The sequence below is a fragment of the Lepus europaeus genome, chromosome 1 (assembly GCF_033115175.1).
Source record: "Lepus europaeus isolate LE1 chromosome 1, mLepTim1.pri, whole genome shotgun sequence".
In the NCBI taxonomy this organism is placed as follows: domain Eukaryota; kingdom Metazoa; phylum Chordata; class Mammalia; order Lagomorpha; family Leporidae; genus Lepus; species Lepus europaeus.
In genome coordinates, this window is record NC_084827.1 from 178,256,016 (window position 1) to 178,281,653 (window position 25,638).

The 25,638-nt window shown below is 54.1% G+C and overlaps 1 protein-coding gene across 3 annotated transcripts in view; it reads left to right on the forward strand.

The window, feature by feature from the left end:
* The window catches only part of TRPM8 (transient receptor potential cation channel subfamily M member 8), a 138,710-nt gene that overhangs the window by 26,409 nt on the left and 86,663 nt on the right, over positions 1–25,638 (forward strand). For 2 of the 3 annotated variants that reach the window (XM_062193735.1, XM_062193756.1), the window contains exon 2: positions 461–3,840. The exons of the other annotated variant lie outside the window; for it this stretch is intronic. The gene's annotated coding sequence lies outside the window, so the exon portion shown is untranslated. The remainder of the gene's footprint in view (positions 1–460; positions 3,841–25,638) is intronic. 3 annotated transcript variants of the gene reach the window in all.

The window sequence follows — 25,638 nt, forward strand, 5'->3', positions numbered from 1 at the left end:
ATACAGCATGGACACACTGGGCAAGGGGTGATCTGGGTCCCAGATAGGATGGAGTGGAGCAGCGTGAGACCTCATCTCACGGCTGGAAGGAGGGCACGGCTGGAGCCACGGACGGTTTGTTTCTGGAGTCTTCTGTGTAATATTTCAGACTCAGGTTGGCCACGGGTAACGGAAAGCACAGAAAATGAAGCTGCAGATTCGGGGGAACCCCATCCTGCTGCTCCCACTGTCGCTCCTGTGACCTTTAATCCCCACGCGTCTGTGACCCACACCAGATGGTCATTAAATGGAGCAAGACTTTCTTCCATCGGCATCGTTGTCAGAAGATACCGGGTGATCTGTGCTCTTGAGAGATTTCTGGGCCTGTTCCAGGGGAGGGCCAGGCTTTGTGTTGCTTCCTTTTTTTTTTTTTTTTTTTTTCCCTACAAGTAACGTCTTTGGTTCTCCTCTTCCTTCTCAGCTCCCAAAATCTGAAATGAAACAGCACTCGTTGGAAGGTTTCTGGAAGGATTTAGGGCGTGAGTCCTTGGGAGGAAAACAGCCAACACCTGAGATGTCAGACAGGTGGGGCCTTTCCAGGCTTGCCTGCGAGGAGCCGCTGCCCCTTCGGTAGATCTGGGATTTGTTGCTAGCTTTTGGTGAGTTTCATTAAGGATGCAACCCACGCCAGGCTCTCGTCTCGCTACGTGACCGCCCTGGGGATACCAGGATGAGCAAGACATCACTTCTGTCCTAGCAGAAGTCTCAGCCTGCAGGGAGCTTGCCAAATAAAGCAGCAGTTGTGGCCTTGACGCGTGGCCTCCGGAAGCAAAGGATGGAGAGGGCAGGGGCCACGTGAAAAAGCTTCTCGGAATAGGAAGTGCTCGAGGAGGGTCGTTCAGAGCACAGAAGCTGGGAGAGAGAATGCGAGGGCGAGAGAGCAGCCGCCATGCAGAGCCTGGAGGAGAGGAAGAACACAGGTGGCCGGTGGAGGATGGGAGGGCAGCCGGAGAGCATGCCAGGCCCACGGCTGTTGTGAAGCAAGAAGAGACACAGTGGCTGGCCAGAGCACTGGTGTCCAAACACAGCCCGAGAGGGTGCTCATCTTGAGGCGGAAGCAACCTTCCCGATGTGGCTCAGGCTCCTGTTCTGATCAGAGGCGCATCACTGTTACTCCACAACTCCACCGCCCGGAAGTGCAGAAGCTCCGCTCTGGACAGAGCTGTCTCCGTTCTTACCATGCAGGATTGGAGAACAGAAGGCAGCACAGGGAACACGACCGTGGTGGGTCAGCCCTCAGCAGCTGCACCTCAGCTGTGAGTGCACAGGCCCAGGGCCCAAGGGTGACCTTACGTTGGTGCCTAGTGGGCTACCCAGCCGGGACCTCAGTAATGCGATAACTCCCATGACGACTGTTGTCTTGGACCACCAGGGATGTCCTTAAGAGTAGCATCGCCCATGTGATCAGCAAAACTAATGGCCATAAACCAAAATACTGTAAAAACTTTCTCCATAACTTTCGGGAGTAGACAGTGGGGAAACTAACTTCGTTTTGAGGATCAAATCGACTTTGATCTCACTACTTTCTTTCCATGTCGGTCACAGGAGAAAAAAAAAATCTTCAAGTGGAATCTGGAATCTGTCCCCTCAAAGAGCACATTTCAGCACCCAGGCCTAAGTGGTTTTAAGCACACAGCATCACAGGATTCAATAAATAATTGATACAAATTAATGGCCAATGAAAGATACATATCCGCACTGATCTATAATTACTGGAAGCAACCTCATATATTTTTCATAAAAGTGTCATTTCATTGCAGAGTTTTTTTTCTCTAAAATTCAGTGTATTTAGAATTGAAATTGCTCTCAATAATTGCTTTCAACGGCTTTCAGCGGCACAGTTTCTCTGTCCGCGTGGGCACCCGCGCAGCCTGGGGTTCGGTGCTCCTTTGACTTCTGTGTCTGCCGGACACTCTGCCCTCAAAGGGTGACCCCAGAGAAGGAGACAGGGCTGACCAGGAATGCCGGCAGGAAGACTGGAGCCGCCTGGTATTCTGCACAGACTCCCACTGAGTCTCGGTGAGACTGCTCGCTCCAGAAGCTTGGAGAAGAAGCGGCCAGACTGGTATGAGAGCAGATGTACAGCCCAACCACCCATGGTTCTCACGGGCACAATGTAGAAATAGGATTCCACAATGAAATGAACCTTTTTGTTTGTTTAAAGATTTATGTATTTATCTTAAAGGCAGAGTGACAGAGAGAGGAGAGGCAGAGACAGATTTTGCATCTGCTGGTTCAGGCCAAAGGCAGGAGCCAGGAGCTTCTTCTGGGTTTCTCATGAGGGTACAGGGGCCCAGGGACTTGGGCCATCTTTCGCTGCTTTCCTAGGGCATTAGCAGGGAGCTGGTTTGGAGTGGAACCGCTGGGACTCAAACTGGTGCCCATATGGGATGCCGGCATTGCAGGCAGCTGCTTATCCCACTGCTGGCCCTGAAACGAGTCTTTTAAACAAGGGCTGAGCTCTCGGTTAGTGTTCAGAATTAACTTCAGCAAAGTCATCATTCGGAGGACAGCCACAATAGTAAGCAGTGACAGTCACAGTAGCATCTGCAACCCCCACCCCCTGGTCCTGACCAGGGGCGTGGTTTCTGCAGCATCAGCCCACCTGGGGCTCAATTGTTGACTCTGATTGGCCGGCAAGAGGACGTGGTGAGTTATTTCTGGGCCTTGATTTCCTCATCTGTGAAATGGAATAATGATGCCTCCTCTGCAGGCTTGTCTAGAGAATTCAATGAATTGCAGCCTAAAGCTTCAGGTGCGGTTGCTGCAAGCATTTGAGGATTAACTGGGACAATATCAATGGCTCATAACAATGTCACTCCCGGGTGGGCAGGCGCCCGTTGGTTCTGGGCACTGTATGAGGAAAGCTATGAAGAGCAAACGCTCTCTGGAAAGCTTAGCAAGTCATCAGCCAAGACTGTGAAGGCATTAAAAGTCAAGTTTCCTGGAGCTGGCGTTGTGGTGCCGTGAGTTAAGCCACAGCCTGCGATGCTGGCATCCCATATTGAAGTGCTAGTTTGAGTCTCAGCTGCCCCACTTCCAGCTAAGATGACCCAAGTACATGGGTCCCTGCCATCCATGTGGGAGACCCAGATGTTGTTCCTGGTTCCTGGTCACTTGGGGGATGAGCCAGCAGATGCTCTCTCTCTCTCTCGCTCTCTCTCTCTCTCTCTCTCTCCTTTTCTCTGTCACCCTGCCTTTCAAGTAAATCAATCGATCCTCCCTGTATCCTTCTGAGGCACAGACTTGCCCAAGGCTTCAGTTGATTCTTGATGAACCAGTCCTCAAGCCCCTAGACTCTGATGGAGAAGGTTCCCTTTTACTCAATCACTGGTGGATCGACCATAATTCACTGCATAACTCAGCAAACATTTCTGCCTGCCTCCTTCGTGTCTATGCTACATCTGTGCTACATTTGTGCTACATCTCAGGGACGTAGAACGGCGTGATCCTCTAAGCTCATTGTAAGTCAGCTACCCAGAATTCTATCTACAATAGTGTCCTACATCGAACGTCAGCCAGGCAGTAATATCAGTGTGAACATTAGGCAGAGCGTGGCGTACATGGGTCTGCAAGAAGCTGGAGAACAGAAGCACCAGCCGTAGGCATTCAAAAGAAAAATCTTAAAACACCGTCCTGGCCGAGCAGAACACAGCTCTGGACTGGAGTCAGCCTGCCATTGGCCGGTTTGTGATCCCTGCTCTGCAAACTCTTCAGGGGTGTGCGTGTGATCGAGTGGCCTTCCATGGTAACAGTCGTTGGTTAGAGCAGACATGACCTCAGAAACCTACAGATTCAATGGTAAGATTTTTGCTTGGGTGGTCTGTGAGCTGGACCCTCCCCCCCACTTTCGCTGCATGTGCGATGATGCGGCCATTTTACAAGCACGAGTGGAAAGCACGTCTGAGAATAAAGCCAAGAAAAACATAGACAGAAATCAGGTCCTGGTGAAGCCATCCGAGCACCTGATCCCCCTGCCCTCTTATTTTCCATTTCCTGAGCCGACAAATCCTTTTTTATTCAAGGTCATTTAAGTTGAGTTTGCTTTTTGTTTGCTTGAGAACTGTCACTGCTGCCTTTAAATGGAGATCTGGTGCATCAAATCCTCTTATGCAATAGAGATGCCATAGAGGGTCTAGAAAGATCTAGAAGCATCCTAGTCTGGGTATCAACCATGGGGCTCAATGGTTATACCATAATCTCCAAGAATGTTCACACAGTGAAGGCAGAAGAGGAGATTCAGGAAGGGACAATGGGGAGAGGAAGGTAGAAGAGGAGGAAGAGGAGGAGGGAGAGGGGGAGGGGAGCAGGAGGGTGGGCGTCCTTTAAGGGCAAGGATGGTGCTCATGTGCACCTCTGCTCCGTCTGCAGTGTGGATGTGGGGTTCTCGTGAGGTCACGCCTGATGACGTTCTATGGCTGACCCTAGACACAGAGTAACGTGCAGACAAGAATCTCCGGGACAAGTTCACGTGTTCCCCGTGAAGGAGGGCAGGAAAGGAATTCAGGTTCTGGAGTTGGGAGGGCAGGCACGGAGCTTCCACTCATGTTTGACCTTGGCTTCACATCGCAGCGTGCGCCGTGGCCCCTGCAGCAGCCTGACGGTGGGCTACTGACCAGTCACCCGGTTTTTATTGGGCACTGGTCACGCAGGTCGCAACCATCTCAGCGGCTGTTGTATGTAGGCTGTCTACACCTCAGGTACAGCCTGACACCAGAACTAACTTCCCATTTGCTTGCAGTTGATGGGAAAACAGGAAGACATTAAGCGTATTTGAGTTTAGATTGTCTAACTCATCCCAAGGTTTTGAAATAATGAACCAGGGGCAAAGAAAGTGAACAGTGCCCACGAGTGCAGCTTCAGTTCCCCGGGCTCCATGTGGACGGCATCCAGTGTTGGTTGTCATACAGTTGTAGCTTTCCTTGTGCAAAGGCTACAGACATAGGCATTGGAGCTAACCCTTAATCCATAGTCAAGTTCAAAGCGTTCTTCCACGGGGTCCTGTGGCTCTAGATGTCTCCGACCTGAGGGTCCTTGTTGCAGACACAGGTAGCGTCATCTTGTTCTGTGCTCCCATGCGTGCCAGGAGAGCTGTCTGCTGTGGCTGGGTTCATTTCAGGAACGTGGGCAGCAGAATGGCAACCCCAGGGATGAAAGGGAGGCCAGGTGCAAACAAGACCCCTCCCTCTGTGGAAGTAGACTCGGGGACAGCCAGGTCCTGGAAGGGGGATGGATGACATTGCTTCCCTTCTACAGGTGAGAGCAGGGTTCCCAGCCTGCTGCAGAGCCCGCGCCCAGGCTGAGGTCTCAGACTCCAGCTAGAGCAGGGTTCCCAGCCTGCTGCAGAGCCCGCGCCCAGGCTGAGGTCTCAGACTCCAGCTAGAGCAGGGTTCCCAGCCTGCTGCAGAGCCCGCGCCCAGGCTGAGGTCTCAGACTCCAGCTAGAGCAGGGTTCCCAGCCTGCTGCAGAGCCCGCGCCCAGGCTGAGGCCTCAGACTCCGGCTTCCCTGTTGTGATTCAGCTGAGCCGCGCTGTTGGCAACCCAACGCACCCACGCCATCTGGAGTTCCCCACATTTTCCTTTTCCGTTGTTATCGTAATTAATGCAATGTGAGAGCACAATGGATAAGTTAATTTTAGGGTAGGAGTGTTCTTGACTGGTTTTCCCTAGCGGAGCCAGAGTGAACGGTGAATCCACCCCCCTAAAATCCACCGGGCTGACCCAGACCCCCCCAGACTCCTGCCGCCGCTGAAGCCTTGCAGCTTCCTGCACCGAATGTCAGGTCTGCTCCCATAGTCTGTTTCTGCTGATTTTATGAAATTACAACTTAATTAAACACTCCGTAAACAGATAAGAAATGAATGTGAAAATTTAAATTTCCTGTGTGTTTTCTGGGACTGCTGTGACAAATTACCACAAACCCAGTCACTTTGAGCATTACACTTTCCCTCCTCTATTTTCACTCAATTAACAAACACCGGTGGAGCCCCAACCACGTGCCTGGCTCTGTCTCAGGCGCTGGGGAGCCAGAGCTGGATAAGAGGGATGGGTTGTTGCTCACGGGGAGCTAGTGTTGGGGGCGACAGCTCCCAGACCAGCGGACAAGCAAGTTCCAGGCTCCAGGGAGCACAGTGGAGGGGCCGTTGAATTCTCTGGCTTCCGTTACAGTCCGCTTGTGATCAAATCCCGCCTATTAAATCTGCCCAGGGAAGAATCTGAGTCTCCCACGTCCTCGGTGCCTAACGTGATCAAATCAGTGTAGAAACCTCCAAGTGTGTACTTGTGGGAGAAAAGCAAGCAAGGGAGGCGAGGAGGGAGGAAGAAGAAAGACAGACAAGGGATCGGAAGCATTTAAACAAATACTCTTGCTGGTGGTAGAGCGCCTATGAATCTCTTAACTTGCTACATTCAGAATTAAAATAAAAAGGAAATTCTCAGCCTGCATTTTCAACTTCGCAATCCCCTAGAGGTGGCTTTCAGTGTGAGAACAGCACTCAGGACGGGAGAAGCAGTGAGGGACCGAGAAGGGGCTGGGCGCAGACCCAGGATTTGGTGCTCACCCTGTCAGAAGGCGGTGGAGAGCTTTGAGCAAGTTCCTTCATTCTCTGAGTCGTGGTTTCTTCATCTGTCAAGTAGGGGTCATCGAACCCACCTCCCAGACTTGGAAACCCCGTGGGACAGCATGTGAGAAAGCGCTTTGTAAACTGTAGGGTCAAAGACCCTGTGATCATGAGACTAATTCAACACATTTTTTTTTAATAGAAAATTTATTTATTTATGTGAAAGATTTACGGGGGGAGAGAGAGAGAGAGAGGAAGAGAGAGGAAGAGAGAGAGGAAGAGAGAAGAAGAAGAAGAAGAAGAAGAAGAAGAAGAAGAAGAAGAAAGAGAGAGAGAGAGAGAGAGAGAGAGAGAGAGAGAGAGAGAGAGAGAGATGGGAGGGATTGCATCTGCTGGTTCACTCCCTAAGTGGCTGCAATGGCCAGGCAGGGCAGGGCGATACCAAAGTAAGGAGCTTCTTCTGGGTCTCCCACATGGGTACTGAGACCCAAACCCTTGGACCATCTTCCACTGCTTTCCCAGGTGTATTAGCAGGGAGCTGGATCAGAATTGGAGCAGCCAGGTCTCCAACCCATGCCCATATGGGATGCTGGTGTTGCAGGTGGTGGCTCTACCTACCATGCCACAATGGCAGCCCCTCAACACAAATTTCTTGTCTTACCATTCTGTGTGCTAGGGCTCCAACATGCGTCTCTCTGGGATGAAATCAAGGTGCTGGTGGGGCTCTGTTGCTGCCGAAGGCTGGGAGAGGGGCCCCTTTCCCTGGCCTTCCGCAGCTGTGGGGGCCAACCACAGTCTGGCTCAGAGCCAGTTCCCCCATCGCAAAGCCAACCTTGTAGCATTTCTGTCTCTACTTCTGTTCTCACCTCTCCCTCTCTGCATACAGGGGATTGGGACATGGCTGTGTCTGGGGACTGTCATTCTGTCCACCATAGCAACTCAAATTGCATGCTTCTCAAGAATCTTTAGCCTCCTGCTACCCTCAAGAAACTAACCTATGACGGTGCTGGTGGTTTGACGGGTGCACTGCGCTGTGAGCCCGGCGATGGAGAATTGGACGTAACTGCATGTGATATCCAGGCAGGAAGGAGCAGCTTGGTTGCTTCCTCCTCTTCCCTCATACCCTATGTCAATCAATCATCCAGATCTTCTGACACTTTAAGAATATACCCTCATCTCCATCATCACTCTCACCCTGCTTACCTACCTGGGCTGGATCAGAAGTGGAGCAGCCGGGACTTGAACCGGTGCTCAAAGGGTGTGCTAGCGTCACAGGCAGCAGCTTAACTTGCTGCATCAAAACACCAGCCCCTAGTTTTCCCATTTACAAAAGAGAGATAACTGACACCATCCTCATAGATATTTTGTGAGGACTTGATCAAACACATGCTAAGCACACAAAACACTGAGGATACGCGCAGAAGTGCGTGTCGTCATGACAACTGAATTCTCCATGCTCTTCCCCTACCCCCTCCCTCAGCTTAGAGCTGTGCCTGGCTTGTAGCAGGCACTCAACCAATGCTGGTGACCATCACGGTAAGTGTGTCCTCACGCACACACATGTGGAGAGAGTTTGTGATCGAGGACTTGTTAACAGGAATTCCTTCTTGGGTGAACTATGCTTCGTGCTGGAGGCAGCCCTGTTGTAGTGTGGCTGGGGAGGGGGGCGGGAGAAGCTGAGTAGACAGTCCCTCCTTGGTGGCTGGACGGCCGGCCTCGCCCAGACAGACAAGAATATCGTAAGAGCCACCATTTCTATACCACCCACCGCAGAGTATTACTGGACTGAACTGCTCTCTGTGTGTGTGTGTTTGCTAGGTAGCGGTTGTCTTAAGTGTGCTCAGGAGTGTAGCCCCCAGCCCAGAGCGTGCCGCCAGCGCATTGTGGAAGGATGGATGGGGACCGGGCTCCTGGTGGGTGGCACCCATGGGTCCACTTTCCCCTGGGAGAGTATCTTTCCCATCAGGCCGAGTGCTCAGTTATCGTCCAGGGTTGGCTATTTTAGTGTCGGTGCTTGAACCCCGCCCGCCTGGGGAGCACTCTGAGGGGTGGAACTACTCCTAACAGCCCAATTGTCCACGCCGCCATCACACCCGCGAGCAGTTTCCAGTGTCCTGCCTGCTTGGGCTGGGCTTCTCATCGCCCAGGCAGAACCCGAGTGGGCCTGGGATGTGATCCTCTCCGTGCCCTTACCACACAGCAGTGACCAGAAACCGCTCAGGGCTTACTCCGTCCTCGCTCACAAACGTTCGGTAATTTGGATAAAAGGGGAGAAATGGGTTCTTAGTGCCTGCAGCTCTCAAGCGGGACAGAGCGAGGTCAGATAGGCCAAATCGACGGCTCCGTGAATTTCTAACACACAGGCTGCTTTCATCTCCTCTCACGCGCGGGCTGCACAAGCTGGGGCTGGAGGCTGCGCGGAACAGTTCCTGAAAAGCCACCCCCACTGGCCTTGTCTGTCTGAATGCAGATCCGGAAATGCACCTGTCTGAGGACAGCTTCCTTAGACGTCCTCCTGTAACTCTCCATCCTCCCTCTCCTCCCCTCCCCCCCTTTCCCCCCTCCCCCCTCCCTCTCCCCCTCTTTACCCCCTCACTGTCTCCCTCTCCCCCTCCCCCTCTCTCCCCCCCTCTCCCTCCCTCTCCCTCTCTCCCTCTCTCCCCCCTCTCCCTCTCTCCCCCTCCCTCTCCCCTCTCTCCCCCCTCTCCCTCTCCCCTCTCTTCCCCCTCTCCCTCTCCCCCTCTCCCCCTCTTTCTCTCCCTCTTCCCCTCTCTCCTTCTCCCCCTCTCTCCCTCTCCCTCTCCCCCTCTCTCCTTCTCCCCCTCTCTCCCTCTCCTTTCCCCCCTCCCTCTCTCACTCTCCCTTTCTCCCTCTCTCCCTCTCCCCCCTCTCCCTCTCCCTCTTCCCCTCTCTCCTTCTCCCCTCTCTCCCTCTCCCTTTCCCCCTCCCTCTCTCACTCTCCCTTTCTCCCTCTCTCCTCCTCTCTCCCTCTCCCTCTCCCCCTCTCTCCTTCTCCCCTCTCTCCCTCTCCCTTTCCCCCCTCCCTCTCTCACTCTCCCTTTCTCCCTCTCTCCTCTCCCTCTCCCCCTCTCCCTCTCTCCCCCTCCCCCTCTCCCCCTCCCCTCTCCCCCTCTCTCCCCCTCCCCCTCTCCCTCTCCTCCTCTCTCCCTCTCTCCCTCTCCCCCTCTCTCCTTCTCCCCCCTCTCTCCCTCTCTCCCTCTCTCCCTCCCTCTCCTTGCTCATCTGCACGCTAACAAGCCGAACTCCCCGTGTGTGGCAGCCAAGGGCTGTTCATGTGTTGCCATAGATGATCTCAGTCTTGGAGCAGGAGCTGAGCTCCGACTCAGCTGCTGCCGATGGATACGGATTCCTGGCTCCACTCGACACCTGTGCACAGGTGATGACACAGAGCTCCAGGAGGGTCAAGAGACTTGCCCAACATGGTCTCCGAGCCTGGACTCTAATCAAGGCCTCTGAGACAGGGTGCTTCATCACTGTGGTGCTCTCCCTTCCTCCCCAGAAGCGCGAGGAGGTTCACTGTCACTGTTTATGCTTATGTTGGTGAACACTGAATACGTGGCCCTCGGAGCCTGGGTCGCCTTGGCCTTTGCTATTTGCTATCTCTGTCATGTCTGTTTCTGTGACCCTCTCCATTCCAATCCCCATTTCTGCCTGTCCCCCTGGGAGGATCCTTCTTCAATCCATCAGCAAATGGTGCCGGCCCTCTCCCTGCACAACAGTCTCCTCACCTCTGCAACCCCACCCTGGGGAGCCTGGACCTGTGCAGTAGCACAGCAGCCTGCTGGCACAGTGGCCCATCCCCGGGGGCCCTGCAGGTGCTGCAGTCAAAGGGGATTGTTAAGGCAAACGGGAGTGCTCTCCTCCCTGCCTGGAGCTCTTAGCAACTTCCCAGGAAGCCTGGAGTAGGAGGCAGACGCTCACAAGAGCCTATGAAGTCCACACAACCTGACTCCCGGCTATTGTCCTGCTCTTTCTCTTTTCCCCTGCTTCCCTGGACCCTGGTTTAAAGAGCTTATTCCAGGGCCAGTGCTGTGGCTTAGCAGGGTAAAGCTGCTGCCTGCAGTGCCCGCATCCCATATGGATGCCAGTTCGAGCCCCGGCTGCTACACTTCCTATCAGGCTCTCTGCTGTGGCCTGGGAAAACAGTGGAAGATGCCTAAGTCCTTGGGCCCCTGCACTCACATGGGAGACCTAGAAGAAGCTCCTGGCTCCTGGCTTCAGATCAGCGCAGCTCCGGCTGTTGGCAGCCAACTGGGGAGTGAACCAGTGGATGGAAGACCTCTCTCTCTCTCCTCTCTCTCTGCCTCTCCTCTCTCTGTGTAACTCTGACTTTCAAATAAATAAATCTCATTTTTTTAAAAGAGCTTATTCCAGACTTTGCCTTCACTGGCTCCCTGGAGGTCCTCTCTCCTTGCTTCAGCCATCACTGCCCAGTTACACTTCTGCTGAAAGATCTTTTCCCAAGAGAGGACCTGCAGGAGACCCCGTCGCTCCTGTCCCCTTGTCCTGACTTGTTTTCACGGCACTCAACATCATCGGAATTTGCATTTGCTTTTGGCTGCCCCTTTGATTGACAGGCAGGCCCACCCCTTGACTGCTGGGCAGGTTCACCTTGGAAGGCGCAGAACTGTCTGCTACTCTATTTCTGGGGCTAAAACAGTGAGTACAATGCTGGGCTAGGAGGATGCATGGATACATTCTCTGGTAACTTGGAATCACACAGCGCATCAGAACACAGCCAAAACTGCCCCGGCTCCTTCGGGACCCACTAGAGGCCAAGAGCGCCACCCTGTGAACAGCAAGCTAATTCCAAGAGTTTGATCATTTGGACCCAAATGTCAAAACTCACCACAGTGGAACCTGTCCTGTGTAGTTTATTTAAGGTGCCTAGATACACACATCATGTAGTCCCCCAAGGTCTTCTGGGTAGCTAAGGGAAGAGAAGTGTTTTCCCTGCAGTCAGAGATCATCAGAGTAGGGAGAACTCAGTGTTCTCTTTGGTATTTCAGGACTCACTCATCCGTCATGCTGTGTTTTTCCTAGAGAAAGAAGACAGCCGGCAAGAGAGGATCAGCTAGCGTTTGCATCTAACGAGGGAATGCAGGAACCCAGCATTCCCTTCGGAGTTTAGAACGGGAGCCGTATCAAGTTAGCATGACCGGGTGGTGACCAGGAAGCCATCCACATCCATGCAATCGTGAGACTCAGATACATTCAGAGGAGAGAAAGCTAAATGAGTTGAGATTGGACATAGAACAGGAATTGGGAAGATGTTCTGAAAACCCTCACTGGAAGGAAGACGACCAGGCAAAGCTCACTAAAATGACAGCCACTGCGAGAGAGTAGGGAAGACCTGTTGCCTCCGGATGCTCATGAGCTGTTGTTTTCTTCTTGGGCTCACAGAGAACTTGTTGGTTTTGTAGCATGGGTGGCAGGAGATTTCCCTGGTGCTGCTGCTGTTCAGAGGTTCCCAAATCACTCAATATGATCTTGACCTCTAAGGAAGTGTCGGGCGTCACAGACCTGGTGGGGCCCAGGGCAGGCCAGGGTGAGGCTGGCCCACGGCCATCTGGCCACTGGTGCTTGAAGCAGGAACCTCTTAACTGGAGGACCTTCTTCACTTTCCCTGGACCTCTACTCAGGCACCTGCCTTCCTCACAGCTGCGAACCTTGGCGCTGACCATGGTGCTGGCAGGAATCTAGTGCTTCCTGAACCGTTGCCGTTCGAAGTCTGTTCTGTGAACCCTGACCTGGGAAGAGCTGTGTAGAGTTCTAGGCTCCCTCTCTCCCCCAGTATCTGCAGAACTGGAGTTTGCATTTAACCAGATTGTTGGGCAGTTCATGTGTTTGTGAATGTGTAGAGGCTCTGCTCTTTATTTATTGCTCTACTGAAGAATTCGAGATCCACCAGGGAGTGAGACAGGGCACTAAAGCAGAAGGGAGTTGTAGAAGGTGGGTGTGGATGCATGGATTTGGCTTATGTTAGGATGAACCACTTGATGAAGACTAGGAAAGGGGTTGTGTAGATGCAATAGAGAGACAAAGCAAGTAAGGAGTAAGTGATGTGTTGGTCCCCTAAAGATCTAGAGGATATTGGGGACAGCTCAGATACTGTGACGAGGGCACTCAGGGCTGTGCAGGTGGGCTAGAGAACTCAAGGGTGTAGCATTGGATGGGGCACCACCACCTCCTCCTGCGGCATGGCTGTGCTTGGAGACCTCTCTGAGCTGCCCCACAGCAACAGTGTAGGACTTGCGCTGGCTTCCACAGCTGCCAAGCTTGGGGGAGCAGACACCCTGTACTTGCTGCCCTCAGGCTTTCCCAGGGTAACTCTGGTGCCAGGGGAACCGTGCTTTGGTGAACTTTGCCAGTGGCAGGGAGTTGGAGGATGCGGGTGGTGGAAACCTGCAGAAGTGAAAGGCAAGCTGTTAGTTTTCCTGGGGAAGATGGAAGGGGAGGCCAAGCCAAGCCCACACCCTGCCCTTTGGACAATGCACGGGAAGGCTCTATGAGTTGATGGACCGCTGGGTTCACCAGCAGCAGCTGTGTTAGTTTGTGTCAGCTGAGTGTCCATGCCTCATGGACAAAGCTTAGTATAAAGGACGCCTGATGCCCTACAGTGCCTGAGTTCTAACTCAGGGTCCAGGCCCACCTCCATGGATGCTACCCGTGAGCGCAATTCTCTCCTGTGCTCGGCTGGGGCTGAGTCCATGGCAGAAGCAGGATGGGGCCAACAGGCCTCCCTGTACTTGCTGGGCTTTGCTTCCCAGCAGTGGGAAGGAACCTCTTCCGCAGGTGTGTCAGTAGCCCCTCGTCATGTGTGCACTCAGCTAGCACCAAGGCCTCCAGGAAAGGAGGTGAAGCCAGGGCCCACCAGGGCCTCCAGCCTCACGCATGAGGTCGTGAGAACAAGGGAAACTCACGGGTAGCTGCAAAGGTGGCCTCCACAGGGAGGGCAGATCCCACGGGGGCCTTCTCTGCACTGGACCAGAGAGCCGTGCCCCGTCAGCCAGCTCCCAGGGAGCAAACTCAGCCAGAGAGGGAGTGACGGCTGGGCAGTCTCCAGAGGGTGGGGAGAGCCTGGCCCAGGTGCCTGGGAGAGGAGGTGAACTCAGTGCACCAGGAACTGGGCTTTAAGAAAGCACACCAACACAGGGGAGTACCTTGTTCTGCTGGCGTCTGGGCTGCTGAGGGCTGAGCACATCTGGGCTCAGTGCTAGGGACATGATCCCCAAAGTCTCAGTCAATGATACCAGGAGGTTGGAAACGCCATCTGACCGTGATTGAACCTCAATGGCTTTACAAGGGGACAGTGCACACGGAGACACACATGTTCTCACCATGATGTAATGCATCATGGACACACGTGTTCCCACCATGTCATCAAAGCCCATGTCACACCACTGGCAGCATGAACCTCCGGGACCTCCCCTCTTGTTCAAGTAGCCTGCTTCAGGGCTTTCATTATAGGAACAACAACGACAAGATGGTTTGTATAGGGCCATTTAGCTCTGGGAGTCTTCATTTTCTGGACACAGACACACAGTTCACTGCTCTTACAGAGATTCCCTGGGGATTCAGGTGGCCAAGAATTCTGTGGTCACCCAGCAGGTCTCAGCTGCTCAGAGTCAGGGTACTGCAGAGGGAACCGAGCCCTGATGGGAACTGCTCCTGTCACCCTTTAATTTCCTTTTTATTTATTTATTTATTTTTATTTGACAGGCAGAGTTAGACAGTGAGAGAGAGAGAGAGAGAGACAGAGAAAAAGGTCTTCCTTCCATTGGTTCACTCCCCAAATGGCTGCTATGGCTGGTACTGAGCCGATCCGAAGCCAGGAGCCAGGTTCTTCCTCCTGGTCTCCCATGCAGGTGCTGGGGCCCAAGCACTTGGGCCATCCTTCACTGCCTTCCCGGGCCACAGCGGAGAGCTGGACTAGAACCCAGCGCCCATATGGGATGCCGGCGCCGCAGGCGGAGGATTAACCAAGTGAGCCATGGCGCCAGCCCCGACCCTTTTATTTCCTTTCTTTCCTCTTTGTCCTGGCCACACCCGACCACGAGCTTTGGGGGTGGAACCGGAGCAGCCCCATAGAGTGTGGGCGGGGGCAGCCCAGTAGAGTGTGGGCCCTTCCCTGTGGCCTTGCTCTCTTCCCACCAGCTGCCCTGTTGCCCCAGGACGGATGGCTGCAGGCTGCGTTTTTGCCTCATTCTTGCTGAGTGATGGAATCTCTCCCGGAGCACCTGTTCCTTCAGAGATCGGCTCTCAACTCCTGCTGAGTCATCAGGCTCCTCACCCCTCCTGGAAATCCGGGGCGGGGGGGAGGGACTGGCACTTCATTCTTAGACTGTGCCCCATGCGAGGCTTGCTCGGAGGGGGGCATGGCGTGTGCTGGGAAACACGAGGGGCACGCATGCGGGCTCACCGTGGATAGGGACGGTGGCTCCTCCCTCCCCCAGTACAGGCTGGGCCGCAGGAGGGCAAGGCCCTTCTCCCTGGCGTCCTCTGCAGGTCTCCCCTCTCCCCACCCCCAACACAGGACCAAAATGAGAAGAGACCAAGAACTTGGACGGAGGAAGCAGTCTACCTGGGCTGGTTCTTTCAGGATTCTCCCCCCAGTCCTGACACGCCCGAGACAGGTGGTAAGACCCCGATCTTAGTGTGTTGGGCCCTGGGGGGTTTAGGAGTTTGCCCAAATCCCACAGGTAGCGTAGTATCACAGCCAGAGTTCAAACCCAGAGCTGGTCTCAGTCAACGTTTTAAAAGCTGCATTTTTCATTATGGGGAAATGCACATATATAAAGCTTGCCGTCTTCACCATGCTGAGCAGTTCGGTGCCTGCACCACCGTCTGTCTCCGGGCTGTTGTTTCAACACCTTTCTCACAGCATGCAAGGCAGGAAGCCAAGCTGATCGTCTGGGCCTATGAATCCAGCAGGGAGCGTGGCCTGCTTATCAGGGGTGGGAGGGGGGTGGAAGCTGCAGGGGAACAAGGGCTGTACTTGCCTTGGAGACCTGCCTTGAGGATGGAGATGGTGAAAACGCCTCTGTTGCCACTGATTTTGCTCAAGGAGGCCACCTGCTGGCACAGAAAGACAATGCAACAACCTAGTCTTCAAATGAACTGGGCATTTCGCATTGCGGATCAAAGGGCAGAACTGTAGGTTCTGTTCCTGTACCCTGTACCTCTGTCTGTCTCTTTCTCTGTCTCCGTCTCCCTTCCTCTCACTGCCCGAGGATGCTTGATGACACCTAGGGGCCATTCCCACTCAGACTTTCAGGACGTGCCAAAGACACTGGCACGGACCTTGTTCAGGTCAGACCCGACTTGCTTGTTGTGGATAAAATGAGTTTGGAATCATAAGGAAAAACTAAGTTAGAGCAAAGAACTCGACGGTTTAATAACTGGAAGATGAGTGAGAAAAACCCATGCTGGCTTAGTTAACTTCACTTTGGAGACTAAGACAGGGTCACTTGGTCCCTGCTATTCCCCCCCCCCCCCTTAAAAAAGGTTTTTTATTTAAAAGAATGTCAGAGAGAGAGAGAGAGAGGGAGAGAGAGAGACCTAAATGGCCACACCAGCCAGGACTGGGCCAAACTAGGAGCCAGGGCCCAGAAATCCATCCACATCTCCCACACGGGTGGCAAGGATGCAAGCACTTGGCCCATCACCTGCTGCCCTCCTGGGTGCATTAGCAGGGAAAGATCTGAAGCGGAGGGGTGGGACTCGAACCAGGGCTCTGGTATGGGGTGCCAGCCTCGCAAGCAGCGACATAGGCTTCTCACCACAGCGCAGACCCCGTGCTGTTGCTCACGGTTCTTAGCAAAAGCTCATTTTGCCGCTGTTCAGAACAACCGCTCCTCTTTGTGGTGTTGACGACCAGGTGGGGGCAGGGCTGAGTCTCCTCTTAGATTCTTGGCTCTCCCCTTGGTGACTGTGGCTGCCCTCAAAGAGGGCTCAGGGAGTTCCTTCTACCCCAACCTGGGGCTAGGTGGTGCCTACAGGGTTTCCCCAGAGTGCTCCCCTGGGCCTCGTCTTCTGTGTGTTCACGAGATCTCTTGCACACCTGTCTGTGCCCGCCTTTTCTTTTCTCATATGGGTACAGGCCATGTTGGATGGGGGCCCTTGATTGCTCCATACCCAGTGCCACCCTGAGACACTGGGCATTAGGACTTCGCTCAGTGTTATCTGGGGGGACAGAGTTCAGCCTGCCGCTCTGAGGGCAGCAAAGCTGAGGCACGGTGGCAGGACGCGTGCGGTGTGCAGGGGCTGGACCTGTGCCCCTCGCACTCAGCAGGCACCTGCTTTCTGGAGGCTGAGGCCACACAGGGACAAGAGCAGAGACGCTCTTGTCTCAGCTCACTGCTGTGCGAGCCGCTCTCAGCATCACTGGGGCTCCCCTGTCCCATCAAACCTCCATCCCGCCACGGAGGACTCCGGGTCTCCAGTGGCCTCTGGTTCCTCTGTGCTGGACACCACCTGTTCTTGCTCAGGACTGTCCCCAACCCTGCCCCTCCCTGGCAGACCCCAGCCGGCCTCCTTCTCCCACATGGCTTTCCCTCTCCAGGCGTGTTTCAATGCCACGGTGAAATCGTACCCCCGTTTTGTAGCCTCTGCCGATCAGCTGGCAGCCTGGATCTGTCTCTCCGCAGACAGGGCTCTAAGTGGAGTTGAGTGGCTCCATGTCCCTCTGTCTGGGGCACGTGTCATTCCGCACCCAGTTTTTCTCTTCCCCACCTTGGGTTTCTCTTTCCTCTGGGAGCTCTCAGCTTCCTGCCATCCCGGGACCACGGCTCCTTCATTTTCCAGAACGTATTCCTGGACCAGTTCTGATACCTTTAACCTGCCTTTGTTTTTACTGCAAGTAGGCGTGTTAGCCTCTCCTACTGTCCTGGTCTTCCAGTTCATTTGTTTGGCTTGCAAACCAGGTTTTAGGGGCTGAATTCCAATTCCAATAATTCCTTTATTGTCTCTGAAAATGCCCAGTAGCTGCTGACCATACTACAGGCTACGGAGAGACCGGATCTACTGACACTGTAGTGTGTGTGTGAGTGTGTGTGCATGTGTATTTGCATCTATGTGCGTGCGCATGTGAGTGTATGTGAATGTGTGTGTGTTTGTGAGTGTGTATGTGTGTGTGTGTGTGTCTTGGGTCATCAGCTTACAAGCCACACTGTCTCTTTCTGCTTGTTTATGGTATATCCTTCATATACAAACAGAAACGACAGCCAACACTCAAGGAACATTGGTTACAACTACACTGTTCGGTCTGTGGCACATCCGTCATTCAAGTAAAATGGTGAAAAATTGCCCACTGGCCAATATCATCTTTCTTCTTTGCTGAGAGAGCTTTTTCAAAGACGAAAGCAAAGTGTAAAGAGGCCGAGGGGGTCATGACAGCTGAATCAAGCCGCCCGGCCCCACTCCCATAATGCCCAGGCCTCAGTAGCCCCACGCTGAACATTTTCTTTAGGGTGTTGGTGAAAGCTAACGAATTCTGCAAAATTGCAATGCTGGTTAAATTTCCTCTACTTTGGAATTTTCCTGATCTTAATTAAAAGCTCTTGATATATTAATTAACCTTATCATGACTTCCCATAATGAGCATTTCGCATTTCATTTGCGGTTTTGAAAATGCGCCACTGATTGTAGGAATTAAGTTTTCGTGTGAGTGCACACTGTGATACGGGGGCAAGCCAAGGGTGGGATTTGGGTACCCTGACTTCACAGGCATCTGAGTTCTGTAACTGCCCACTCCTCACCTCACCCGTGCGAACGTCGGAACAGCCACTGCGTGCCATGGCTTGTAAGAGTCCTCTTTAAGGGACTCGAGGTTTTTTTTTTTTTTTTTTTTTTTTTGCTTCTCTTCTGAAAAGAGCCTCCAGAGGAAGGCGGGGCCGGGAGGATTCAGGTTATAAAGGCTTCCTCCTCCTCCTGGTGGCAGAGAGACCAGCGTGCTGTTTGGGGCTCAGAGAATCCCTCCGGAGATACGGCCGCTTACAGGTACGTCCCCCACTTGCACCGTCTGTCTCTCTGAATGTGGCCATGGCCGTGACCGGTAGAATCCACGTAGTGTAGCATCTCTGAGGAGGGCTTCCTTTAGTGTTCCTATGGAGATTTGAAACCAAAGGAAGAAGACACATTTAAATTCCTCCAAAAGGCTGGCCCATTTAGAAGCTGAGAACTGCACAACCTTGGAGTGTAGTCGGTTTTCTTTTTCTCATGGACAGGCTTAGCGACTTCCTCAAATGGGGCTCCTGGCGGCTGCTCGCGGCAGCTGAGTGTCTCCATCAATTCTGCGTCCTCGAATCTGTGGGGAATGTAGGGAAACAAGTTTTCCTTCAATCACGGCTATGGGGAAACACGAGTCACACCTGGGACGAGTGCGTTCAGAAAGCCGTGTTCTTGATCGGAACAAGAGAACAGCGCATCTGAACTGTTTGTGCAAGATGCGGTTGCTTCATTTCTTTGAACTTGTTGGAACACCCTCTTGGTTTGTGTTATTTAGAAGCAAGGGAGAAAGAGCGAGGCTTGGATGAATAATTAAAGATCCTATTTCTATTTTATTTTGAATCCATTATTGCCAAAGCTGACTTTTTCGGTGTAAAAATTCTTGTGTCGGATGTAAGGAACGGTGATTTCCTTAAATCTATTCCAGAAGTGCTAGTATGAGTATATGGGGTAATTCAGAGTTTGTGGAGAAACGGCAGTTCATGGATAAGCTTATTTTAGACATGGAAACAGTTCTGGGAGGCGTGCTTGGTTTTTCCATGGAGTGCAGCTCCTGGAAATCCTGAGAGTGTAAAGGCCTTGACCTTGGGTGCAGGATTCTGTAAGACTGAGAACAAAGTTGCAATCTTCCTTTGTCATTTTGTTTGTCTTGGTGTGTGCCTGGCATCCATGCAGCCAATAGGACTGCAGGCACCAGGAGGCCTCCAGCCTCCCCTCTTCTTCCCTCCCGCCTCACCCCTGCTCTGCAGGGGCAACTTGGCATCGGCAACTTCAGGAGACTCTCTGTGGGCTCTCGCCGTGTCCCCTGGATTTTCCCATCCACCCCAGCGTCAGAAACGTGGCTGACAGAGGCAACAAGAACAACTGTGGGTGATAAAACCTCCACAGCCTTCCCCCAAGGAAGGCGCCCCAGGAGCATCCTCTCTGTAGGAACCAAGCGGGCTACCCACTCTGAAGACACTGGGCAGTAAAACCCTGGGAGGAATTTGACCGATTTCCCACCCAGCAGGCCCTCTGTCCAGGAGAAGAGGGGGTGTGGGGGGGACAAATGGCGGGGAGACATGAACTCCTCTCCTCTATGAGCCCCAGCTGAGCAGAGCCTGCGCTCTCAGCCCCGTCCCCTGTCCGGAGACGCCCGCCGGGCCTGTCGGGGTGTTCCCTGCTTACACTGTGGGGCCAGGCACTTTCAGATTCTATCCTGCCGGATGCCCTGCCCCATTAAGCCTGGCTACCGTGTTCACCACTGAAAACCACACCAAAGCAACAGGAGCCTGCCTGGAACAAAACCAGTCTCTGTTCTCCCCTAGTGGCCAGAGACGGGGAGGTGATGGTAGACAGGGACCTCCCAGGGATACGCACCCCCGCCGTGCTCTGCCAGCTCGAGAATGGAGGCCTCTGGATGGGGTCATTCCTCTCTGGAGCCTTTGTCACACTCGCCATCCCAGTGAATGATTGATGGGAGGCGGCAGCGGAGCTGTCTGGGGCTTGGTGCTGCCCTCAGTGCTCCCAGAAGAGAGCTTTCCACTCCTTCCTCTCTCCCTCTCCCCCTTCCTTCTTCCTTCCCTCCCTCCCTCCCTCCCCCTCCCTCCCTTCCTATTCTTCCTTCCTCTCTTCCTCCCCCCCTTCCTTCCTCCTTCCCTCCCCCCCCACCACAAAGAGACCTAGAATCTAGAACATTCCATCCTTCCTGGAAGGGACAGGTAGAATTATTTTGGTCACTGTGATAGACAAGCTAAAAGACAGCTTTAAAAGCATGCCAAATGCCATTTTTGTCTTTGGACAATAACTTAGCAGACCCCCCCACCTTTTTTTTTTTTTTTTTTGGTGTGGAGCTCAAAGGATGCCAGAGTATTCTGCAGTTTCCGGGCAACTTCTTGAATATTTAAAATTATTCCTGAGAGGCACTAATAAAAATGACACCACCAGCCTAGCCTGCGGGGGGTATTCTGCCAGCCTCTCCCCCCAACCAACAAAATGAGGCTTCTGGTCTATGACTTAAATCTTGGTGGTCTATCACTGTAGTGACAATGACAATCTAGCGCTCCCCAACGAGTTGTTAAAGGGCTGGCGTCACAGCTGGACTGCTAGAGTTTGCATCCTGTGGCCTCTGCTTACCAGCTCTGGGGCTGTGGGGGCTCTGTGTTCTTGTTTCCTCTCTCTCATGGGGGTGGGGATGATAGTTCACGTTCCTGCCGGGAAGATGGAGAGAGCAGGTGCACGTCTAGAGCCAGGTGTGGCGTCCCGCGCACAGCAGCGCTGCAGAGGGTGGAGCTGCTGTGGGTGTGGACCGTGTTTCTTGTGTGCCGACTCAGAAACTCTGGCTGTGACTGCAAAGAGCAGTTGGCCATAGTTGGCCAGCACTGAGCTCTGAGAACAGCCTGGGCACGCAGGGGTCCCTGGTGTGGCCCTGACACCAGCACCTGGAACCTGGTGAGAGACGCAGACTCTGGGCTCCACCCTGCACCCACGGAGCATGGGACCCCGCTGTGTGGACAAGTCTGGAGAGTGAGCCTGTGGCGTGCACACCTGGTTCCCGGGTGGGAATGGGAGAGCGTAGGCCCCTTGGCTTGGAGCTCTCATCCCACCTGTGAGGTGTGATAGGGAATAGCTTCACCAACTCTGCGAGATTTGTACGTGGTGGATTCGCAGTGATCTGCGAGCTGGGTATCAGGATTCTCTAAGCATCCCCAGACCGTCTTCTGTCTTTGAGCCAATAAAACTATTTCAGCGACCGCTAAAGCTATGAAAGCAGAGGTCTCCCCGGCTGCACTGCCCCAGCCCAGAGGTGGCTGAGCCCTCAGACGGCCCCGGCTGAGAGCCCTTCCCTGGGGCCAGCCCTGGAGAGGCAGCCTGACATCATCACAAGAAACAGCCGCCCTCACCACGGCGCTGTGGGCGTCGCATGCCTGCGCCTAGGGTACTTCCCGCGGTGCAGCCCCTGTTCTTTTGGCACGGGCATCTTTTTCTTTTATTATTTTGAAATAATTACAGTTCTGCTGGAAGTTGAAAAAATAGTTCAGAGAGGTTCTGTGTACCCTTGGCCTGGCTGCCCCTCCCGTGGGCACGTCACACATAGCTACACTTGGGTTCAAGGTCAACACTGGTGCCGTCCACAAGGTCATTGGTGCGACCTGCTGTTGTGCAATTGTCACGTGAGATCTGTGTGACCAGAACCACCGACCCACTGCTTTCCAGGAAGGCCCCTGCTCCCCGCCCTCCCCCGCCCTCCCCCTCCCCGGGCTGCCCCATCCTCCCCATGCCCCACCCCCATCCCAGCTGCGGGAGTTTTTCCTATGTTGGCCTGCAGGTCAGGGCGTGGGGGAGGCCTGCCACTGACCATGCTCACTGCAGGGCCACTGACTGGGCTCACTGCCGGGCCACTGGTGAGATGGACGTGGTTCCTGGCAGCCCCTGCAGACCCTCAAACAGGCTCCCGGGCCCCTGGGGAGCCCCTTGCTTTCCCCGACTTCGCCCTCCGCTCACTCCGCTCCTCTTTGGCTCCTTTGGTGTGCTGTTTTAGCAACTCTTCAAATCTTCGTGCACCAAGGGAAGCATAAAGCTTTAAACTGAACACAGGCAGCTCCACGCATCTGCTCTGTTTATAGTTGTCACCCTTCCCATCCCACTGCCTGCCTAGGTGCCTGGCCTGGGGTGGGTGCCTAGCCTGGGTGGGCGCCTGGCCTGGGTGGGTGCCTGGTCTGGGGTGGGTGCCTGGCCTGGGGTGGGTGCCTGGCCTGGCCTGGGTTGGGTGCCTGGCCTGGTCTGGGGTGGGTGCCTGGCCTGGGGTGGGTGCCTGGTCTGGCCTGGGGTGGGTGCCTGGCCTGGTCAGGGTGGGTGCCTGGCCTGGGGTGGGTGCCTGGCCTGGGGTGATTTCCTTGCTATTTTCTCACCTATCCGAGGGTCCCTGCTGTGATCCTCACAGGGAACAGACTGAGGACGCCATCCTAGATCACAATTTTTTCCTCCAAAAAAAATATAAATATTGCTCCAACCGCTTCTAGCTTACGGTGCAGGAGCAGAGCAGTTTGACGACTGAGCCCCTCGCCCAGCCCAGACACTTGTTCCCACCACGTTGTCTATGGCGTTCCGTTTGCTCTCATACTTGCACAGCACTGTAGCAGGATATCTGTTCATTTTGCCTGACATCAGGTGGGTGAGGTTTTTGCTGTGAAGCCCCGAACCTTAGCTTAGCTCAGGGGAAGTGTGTCCTGTCTACTGCACGTCTCCTGTGTGGGAAGCCCTGTCAACCCTGTCTTCTGAAAGGTCTGCTCACCACATGATAAATCCCCTCTGCTCCCGAGCACCCCATAGCTGGTCGCCACAGCCAGGTGTGTGCATCCATCACAAGGAGTTTCCGGCTCTGCTGGGTGGGTTGAGGTCGAGGGCACAGAGCCCACATCTACACAGCCCGCACTCTGTTGGGTGGGTTGAGGTCGAGGGCACAGATCCCATGTCCACATTGCCCACATTCTGTTGGGTGGGTTGAGGTCGAGGGCACAGAGCCCCACATCCACACTGTCTGCACTCTGTTGGGTGGGTTGAGGTCAAGAGCACAGATCCCATGTCCACACAGCCTGCACTCTGTTGGGTGGGTTGAGGTCGAGGGCACAGAGCCCATGTCTACACTGCCTACACTCTGTTGGGTGGGTTGAGGTCGAGGGCACAGAGCCCCACATCCACACAGCCTGCACTCTGTTGGGTGGGTTGAGGTCGAGGGCACAGAGCCCATGTCTACACTGCTTGCACTCTGTTGAGTGGGTTGAGGTCAAGAGCACAGATCCCATGTCTACACTGCTTGCACTCTGTTGAGTGGGTTGAGGTCAAGAGCACAGATCCCATGTCTACACTGCCTGCACTCTGTTGAGTAGGTTGAGGTCAAGAGCACAGAGCCCATGTCCACACTGCTTGCACTCTGTTGGGTGGGTTAAGGTCAAGGACACAGAGCCTATGTCTACACTGCCTGCACTCTGTTGGGTGGGTTGAGGTAGAGGACACAAATCCCATGTCTACGCTGCCTACACTCCATTGGGTGGGTTGAGGTTAAGAGCACATATTCCATGTCCACATTGCCTGCACTCTGTTGGGTGGGTTGAGGTCGAGGGCACAGATCCCATGTCCACATTGCCCACATTCTGTTGGGTGGGTTGAGGTCAAGAGCACAGATCCCATGTCCACACTGCCTGCACTCTTATGGGTTGGTTGAGGTCAAGGGCACAGAGCCCCACGTCCACACAGCCTGCACTCTGTTGGGTGGGTTGAGGTCAAGAGCACAGATCCCATGTCCACACTGCCTGCACTCTGTTGGGTGGGTTGAGGTCGAGGGCACAGAGCCCATGTCCACACTGCCTGCACTCTGTTGGGTGGGTTGAGGTCGAGGGCACAGAGCCCCACATCCACACAGCCCGCACTCTGTTGGGTGGGTTGAGGTTGAGGGCACAGAGCCCATGTCCACATTGCCCACATTCTGTTGGGTGGGTTGAGGTCAAGAGCACAGATCCCATGTCCACACTGCTTGCACTCTGTTGAGTGGGTTGAGGTCGAGGACATAGAGCCCATGTCTACACTGCCTGCACTCTGTTGGGTGGGTTGAGGTAGAGGACACAAATCCCATGTCTACACTGCCTACACTCCATTGGGTGGGTTGAGGTTAATAGCACAGATTCCATGTCCACATTGCTTGCACTCTGTTGGGTAGGTTGAGGTCGAGGGCACAGAGCCCATGTCCACACTGCCTGCACTCTGTTGGGTTGGTTGAGGTCGAGGGCACAGAGTCCATGTCTACACTGCTTGCACTCTGTTGGGTGGGTTGAGGTCGAGGGCACAGATCCCATGTCCACATTGCCCACATTCTGTTGGGTGGGTTGAGGTCAAGAGCACAGATCCCATGTCTACACTGCTTGCACTCTGTTGGGTGGGTTGAGGTCGAGGGCACAGAGCCCCACATCCACACAGCCCGCACTCTGTTGGGTGGGTTGAGGTCGAGGGCACAGAGCCCATGTCCACATTGCCCACATTCTGTTGGGTGGGTTGAGGTCAAGAGCACAGATCCCATGTCCACACTGCTTGCACTCTGTTGAGTGGGTTGAGGTCGAGGACATAGAGCCCATGTCTACACTGCCTGCACTCTGTTGGGTGGGTTGAGGTAGAGGACACAAATCCCATGTCTACACTGCCTACACTCCATTGGGTGGGTTGAGGTTAATAGCACAGATTCCATGTCCACATTGCTTGCACTCTGTTGGGTAGGTTGAGGTCGAGGGCACAGAGCCCATGTCCACACTGCCTGCACTCTGTTGGGTTGGTTGAGGTCGAGGGCACAGAGTCCATGTCTACACTGCTTGCACTCTGTTGGGTGGGTTGAGGTCGAGGGCACAGAGCCCATGTCCACATTGCCCACATTCTGTTGGGTGGGTTGAGGTCAAGAGCACAGATCCCATGTCCACACTGCTAGCACTCTGTTGGGTGGGTTGAGGTCGAGGACACAAATCCCATGTCTACACAGCCTGCACTCTGTTGGGTGGGTTGAGGTCGAGGGCGCAGAGCCCCACATCCACACAGCCTGCACTCTGTTGGGTGGGTTGAGGTCGAGGGCACAGAGCCCATGTCCACATTGCCCACATTCTGTTGGGTGGGTTGAGGTCAAGAGCACAGATCCCATGTCCACACTGCTTGCACTCTGTTGAGTGGGTTGAGGTCAAGAGCACAGAGCCCATGTCCACACTGCCTGCACTCTGTTGGGTGGGTTAAGGTCGAGGACACAGAGCCCATGTCTACACTGCCTGCACTCTGT